Source organism: Lycium barbarum, chromosome 2 (assembly GCF_019175385.1).
Source record: "Lycium barbarum isolate Lr01 chromosome 2, ASM1917538v2, whole genome shotgun sequence".
NCBI lineage: Eukaryota > Viridiplantae > Streptophyta > Magnoliopsida > Solanales > Solanaceae > Lycium > Lycium barbarum.
Window position 1 is genome coordinate 132,415,495 of NC_083338.1, and position 7,040 is coordinate 132,422,534.

Sequence of the window (7,040 nt, forward strand, 5' to 3'; positions counted from 1 at the left end):
TACAATAGAGAGTACAAAATTAGAGTAAATACTCTAATTACCCCAAAAGTATCCCAAGAGAATAACCTCACAAGATCACTCCAAAGAAGGGTTCACACAAGTGTTTCCCAACACATAACTCTCTTACAATAATAATCTCAAAAAAAAAAAGAGGAGGAAGAAGAAGACAAAGCTAAGAGATGAGAAGCTCTTGAATTGTTTTTGGTGTTTCTCAAATGGAGACAAATGCCTTCCTTTTGTAGTGGCCAAACTTGGCCTCCAAGTTGTGGAAAAAGAAAATGAAAAATAATCAAAAATTTCTCATCCATACAAAAAACTTTGGCTCCAAGCATAATATTTTATTTCAAAATAAGGCCACATTACACAAACGAAGAAGCAAAGGGGGTTCAACATCTACTACATATACATAAAAGATTAATACATAAACATGCCCTCAAACTTGGCCTCAGCTGGCAAGTATGCCCTTCATTGTTGAGCGTGCATAAGTAGGCACCTCAACTTATATAAAGTTGAACATGTAGACATGACATAGCACATAAATTTTGGAGTTGTCTTGATCATTATTTTATAAGAGGAGTGTTCAACCAACAAAGTGGAGACAAGTTGAGGTTCCTACTTGTGCACACCCAAAGTTGGAGGACATACTTGTCAGATGAGGCCAAGTTTGACGGTCTAGGATATACTTGCCAGATGAGGCCAAGTTTGAGGATCTATTTATGTATAAGGCATAATTTTAACCTTGTATATATAATGTAAATTTTCGCCGAAGCCCCTACCTGGCTCCGCCCCTTCCACCTAATATCTAATGAATAGTTCTCCTATTGATTAACAGTCCCATCAGTCTTTGACTACATAAAATTTTGGCATGTGCAATCAGTGAAGACAGTTATTTGGGTAATCTGATCCAATAATCAATTTAGTTACACCGCAAAAGCATTCCATATTGTCAGAAAGGTCTCAAACAGTCTAGTGAAACAATAAACAGCATTTTATAATGACAGGAAATCATCAAACAAAATGTCAAACTGAAACTAAAATCAAGATTCAGAATTGAAGCATACGTACCTATATGGAAATAAAAACCCTTTGCTAATTCAGCATTGAGAGCGTAAGGAAAACAGAGTACTTTTTCTGGACGTAAATGCAATTAAAAGGAGCTGCATAAGGTCGCTTTTCTTTATTTTATATCAGAAAAACCACTCGATTATTGTTATTTTTTTACGTCACTCAACTAGTTGAAATGATATTTTATGGTAGATATTTTTGAGGTGGGCTTTTTTTAGGCCAACCTTTTAAAAATAATAAAAAGGCTTAATACATATGCGGCCTCTAAACTTGCCTTTTTTTTTCATTTTGGCACTTTAACTAAGTGTTGTTTCTATTGAGCCCTGAACTCGTTCTTAAGTGTGTCTATCAAACACAATCCGATTCATATAGTGTTCCATCTTCAATTTAGCAACATATTAATATATATTCGAATTTAATTATGTTATCTTTTAGCTAAGATTAACAGCAATTGTAAGGAAAAAATAGCTCTTAATTAAACTGGCAGTGAAAGAGCAAAAACTGACACATCCATGACCTAAAGAATAGCTTACCACATGTCTAAAATATTACTCCACCTTCATTTCCCAATGTAATTTATGTTTTTAATAAAAATCAGATTTAGGGGATTTGATAGACACACTTGAGGATGAGTTCAGGGATTCAATAGGAACAGCACTTAGTTGAGGTGTCAAAATGAAAAAGAAAAAAAAAGGGACAAGTTTAGGGGGCCGCATATGCATTAAGCCATAAAAAAAACTATCCATTTAAACCATTAAATTGATCTGCTCCACTTATTTGATCCGCTAAAATTAAATGGATAGAATCTATATGTGTAACTATATATATTCAATTTGATATCACTTGAATATCAGGTTTAGTGATTTTATTGGTGAAATGACATAATAGAATTACTTTTCTGTTAAAAAATAAAGAAAAATTACTTTTTCAAATAGTAATTATCATTAGTTATGTGACCATTTGAAAAATCAAGTCCAATTAAAATGGAAATTTCAAATCAAATCATAATTGCTGTTGGACTATTTCCTTTTTTGTTCTTTTCCTGCAAAATCTTTTGTAATATATGCTCGCAAGTTTACTTTTGGTTTGAATTATTTTAACTGATTCTTTTCTTTAACAATTGTATTTTCAGCAAAGCCAGCAAAATTTTCTCTGTGCCAAAGTACGAAAATTCAAATATTTCTAGCATAATATTTTTTCTACTATATACTAGTGGTAGGCCGGTTTGATTTCAATTACATTAACTGATTATCATAATAGCTAAATCAATTCCAGTATGACATTAATGTTTGATCACTGCTACAGAAAAAGTACTTCTAATGCTTAGTTTGAATACAGAAATGTGTCTTGAAATCACCCAAATAATCAATTATTTAGAGAAACATGTTTGATAATCCAAACCAAATATGCCATGTTAAATGTTTCGTCTTAAACATTTCATTGCTTTTATTGTTGTACACCTTTTTTTTTGGCTTTTGGATATGACCATCGACTATCCAAAACACACTAGTGTAACTTATTCGATTTAAACCGAGCGAGTGGTGAATTATAACAGTTTGAGTTGCTTTTCTCTGATCGTACTCAACATTCACTTTTTCTTGCCACATTGGGGCCAAAAACAAAGTTCCTTTGGCCTATATAATTTTCCAACCATATAGGTATTCGTTCATATCACCTACACAATTGCTTTGCAGTTAAATTCACAATAGAAAGGTGTCGAACAAGAATATTTTCTTTCAAATTGAATAACATAGGAGTTTCTTAATACCTCTCAAAGCTAAAAAAGATCCAATCCGAACCCAAAGAATACAAAACATTAAAACGTAGATCTACCATTCTGTTAACAAAACTTAGAACATATGATTCTCCTAAAATATTTGAAGCGAAGCGAAGCAAATCCGCATTCCGCATAACTCAGAAGCTCTGCTTGTCATAAGATAATATAACCACCAACTGTGCCTAACCTGAAAAGCAATAGAACAAACTTTAGTCCCAGTCTCGCAAAGATGTTCCATCGTCATGGCTTGCTAGCCAAGCTAGATTGGCATATGATGACAGAGCAGCTATAAACTAAAATTTCAAATTGATTGTCTCCTCAAAAAATAAATGATCGCTGGTTGAATATCATTCATTTGAAAAGAGAGGATTAATTTAAGCTATCTAACCACTCTTAGAAGCATTTCCTGTGGACAACTGACGGACCAAATTCATCATACTGGCCCTTCGTTATACGCATCTGCACAGAAAGTACAAGTTAGTGCTGAACCCGTTGATCTTAAAAGAAATTATCAAGAGGACATTCACAATTATTTGGGAATGAGACGTAGCTGATTGGCCAAATAAAGCAAAAAAAAAAACTAATTTGAAAGTACTGAGGGAAGCTAGAACTGATCCTCCTATCCAGACGCTGTACTTCCTCTCAGGTGGTGCAAGCACCTCGATCTTTGTGTGGTTTGGAGCAAGAGCAGTGATTTCCTTGCTCATACGTTCCACTATGCCAGAGAACATAGTTGAGCCATCACTAAGCACAATGTTTGCAAATAAATCTTTCCTAATATCAGCATCGCATCTCATGATTGAGTTGTAGGCTTTTTCGTGAATTCCTATCGGTCCGTTTCCAAACAATGATGGCTGGAAGAGGATCTCGGGGCAACGGAACCTATCAGCATCAACATTAATGACTTGTCCATCAGGAAGTTCATAGCCCTTCTCAACTGATTTTGAGTAATGTTTTGCCTTTTCTCCTGTTCAAAATCCAGTGCAACATATCCAATCATCTCCTTCACATGAATGATAAAAGTTATTTCAACGCTACCATTTTTTAATTTATAACGACCCTTGGAGAGACCGTCCTGGAGAATCCACACGAGATAATCAGTAATATGGCGACCAGCAAGATTTAACTGCGAGATAGCATGCGGAAGTGCATGTCCCTCATAGATGGGGACAAAGTGGCTCACAGTATGACCAGAATGAAGCACAAGACCTTGTTGTAAAACAGCAACTAAATTAGTGACTGAATATAACAGTAGAGAACCAGAATATGCTGGTATTCCTTCTTTCCCTTACCAGTTGTGCGACCATGAGCAAACAGAGAGAGAACAGCCTGGTCTCCAACATACATGGCTGGCACATTGAATGTCTCAAACATGATTTCAGTCATTTTCTCTCGGTTTGATTTGGGATTAAGTGGTGCCTCAGTCAGCAGAACTGGATGCTCCTCGGGAGCAACACGAAGTTCATTGTAAAATGTGTGATGCCAGATTTTCTTCATGTCATCCCAGTTTCTTACTATGCCTTGTTCAATTGGATATCTCAGAGTCAAAATACCCCTTCTAGACTGAGCTTCATCACCAACATAGTGATCTTTTTGTCCCATTCCAACCAGGACTCCAACATGGCGATGACGACCAACCATACTGGGGAAAACAGACCTTGGAGAATCATTCCCAGCAAAGCCAACCTAGAGGCACAAACAAGCAGTCATTATTCATTAGTAAGTCACATAGATAGCAATACAGTTAGCACCTAGCATGGAGCTGCAATTGCAAGCAGTTTTTTCTAACTAACCTTGCTCGTTTCAGTTCCGTTGTCAATAACAGGTGTTTGAATATCCTTCCCATCAGCCATCTTGTAAGGGCTTCAAATATTTATTTTTCAGGTACAAATACAGAGTCAAGGTGAAATTATTGACAAAATCAGTGTAGAGAAACATAGCAGAAGAAAGGTAAATCGGGAAGACCTTCTGCTAGCCCAAGATCGTTAACTAAGATCAGAAGATTCAACTAAAGAAGAAGAAGCTTTTAAAAGGAGAATTTTGTAATGGAAGAAGACTCTTGAATTGACTTGAATGATTTTTAATTGGGTTGGTTACAAATGACTAAGACCACCCCTATTTATACTTGTGTAGGGATGGTTCTAGAAATACTTCTAGATACATCTATTAGAAAAATCTAGTTATCTTTATCTCCTACCACTACTCTAGAATATCTTGATATTATTCTAGATACAAAAGGATCTAGATAATTCTATCCTCAACTATAAATAACTAAATATCTAGAATTTCTAGACAACAACAACAACAACAACAAGCCCAGTATAATCCCACTATATGGGGTCTGGGGAGGGTAGAGTGTACGCAGACCTAACCCCCACCTTGAAAGTTAGGGCGGCTGTTTCCGAAAGACCCTCGGCTCAAGAAAAAAAAAAGGACAAGACAAAAGGTTAGATATGATCAAGCGTATCAAAAACAATATGAAAGCAAGGAATAACAAAGAAAGAAAGTCATGGTAAAAGGAGAATTAACTGCTATAAATAACTATGAAAATGAAAACAATGAAAGTAAATAAGTCATTATAAACCAACAGATACTCGCAGAAACTCGCAGAAATCAAGAGACAAGAAACTATAGAACAACATAACTACTATTAAGGGAGGATAAACACGACTACCTACTATCCTTCTACCCTAATATGAGTCCTCCATACCCTCCTATATAAGGTCATGTCCTCCGTAAGCAGGAAATGCGTCATGTCCTGTCTAATCACTTCCTCCTAATACTTCTTCGGCCTACCTCTACCTCTTCTGAAACCGTCGCTGGCCAACCTCTCGCACCTCCGCACTGGGGCATTTTCATCTCTCCGCATCACATGCCCAAACCATCTCAACCTCGCTTCCCACATCTTGTCTTCCACTGAGGCTATTCCAACCTTGTCTCGGATGACTTCTGTCACGCCCCGAACCATGACCTGGACGTAACACGGCACTCGGTGCCTGACTGCATGTGACCGAGTGAACCACATGGCTTGCTGAACTATCATGAGGCATAACATAAGCGGAATATAACGTGAATGCATAATGAGCCTTTATAAAACATGATAAGTCGTAATACTTAATAAAAATACTTGTTTAAACATGAGTGCAGAAATAACATAAATGAACCAAAAATGGCTATACGACTCCGAATGTCTGACATAACATAACTGACTTGTCTAGTCTATGAAACCTCTATCATGATCTGACTGGAAAACATACTTACTGGGACAAGGCCCCCAGCATACCTTAGATGCATAACTAAGCATAAAACAAAAGTTGACTAAACCCCGAATGAGATGGGGCTCACCAATAAGCTGATACGAATGTTGTCTTACTGAGCAGATGTGTCGTCCTGTATATCAGTACCTGCATCGTGAAATGCAGGCCCCCGGGCAATAAAAAGGGGACGTCAGCACATTGAATGTACTAGTATGTAAAACAACTCAAAGAAATAACATGGGACATGGAATAACATGATAAGAACTGCAACTGAAAACCTGGACATGAACCTGAGAATGAGCATGAGCATGAGCATGAATACATATATATATAAAAAACATGGTAAAAATATCATAAGTAGGGAGAGCATTTCATAAACCGACATATCATAACACCACGTGGGAACGTGGAGTCTGGTACCTCGCCGGACCAGCTGAGCCCCTATACCTTGCCAGGGTATAAGGTAGTAACGTACCTGATGGAACCATTCAGTGTAAAATTAAGGTATCGTCCTAACTAGGCGGAGCGATCCTTGTCCTATGGTGGCTACATAGTTTCAGGCTATCTGAGCCTTCTCGGTAATGCGTGCAACTCCCAAAAACATGAACATAACATAGTTGGCTAAGAAGCCCATGATTTTCGTGAATTAACTTGTAATCATGATTCCACGAAATAACTTGTAACATAGTTTCATGAAATAGCTTGTAAACATGGTTTCATGAAATAGCTTGTAAATATGGTTTCAGGAAATATCTTGTAAATATGGTTTCAGGAATAGCTTGTAAACATGATTTCATGAAATAACTTGTAAATATGGTTTCATGAAATAGCTTGTAAATATGGTTTCAGGAAATAGCTTGTAAATATGATTTCAGGAATAGCTTGTAAACATGATTTCATGAAATAACTTGTAAATATGGTTTCATGAAATAGCTTGTAAA

General features: G+C 36.6%; 1 pseudogene; it reads right to left on the reverse strand.

The window, feature by feature from the left end:
• Positions 1-3,235: 3,235 nt before the first annotated feature.
• On the reverse strand, positions 3,236-4,707 carry LOC132627304 (actin-104-like; annotated as a pseudogene).
• Positions 4,708-7,040: the final 2,333 nt, after the last annotated feature.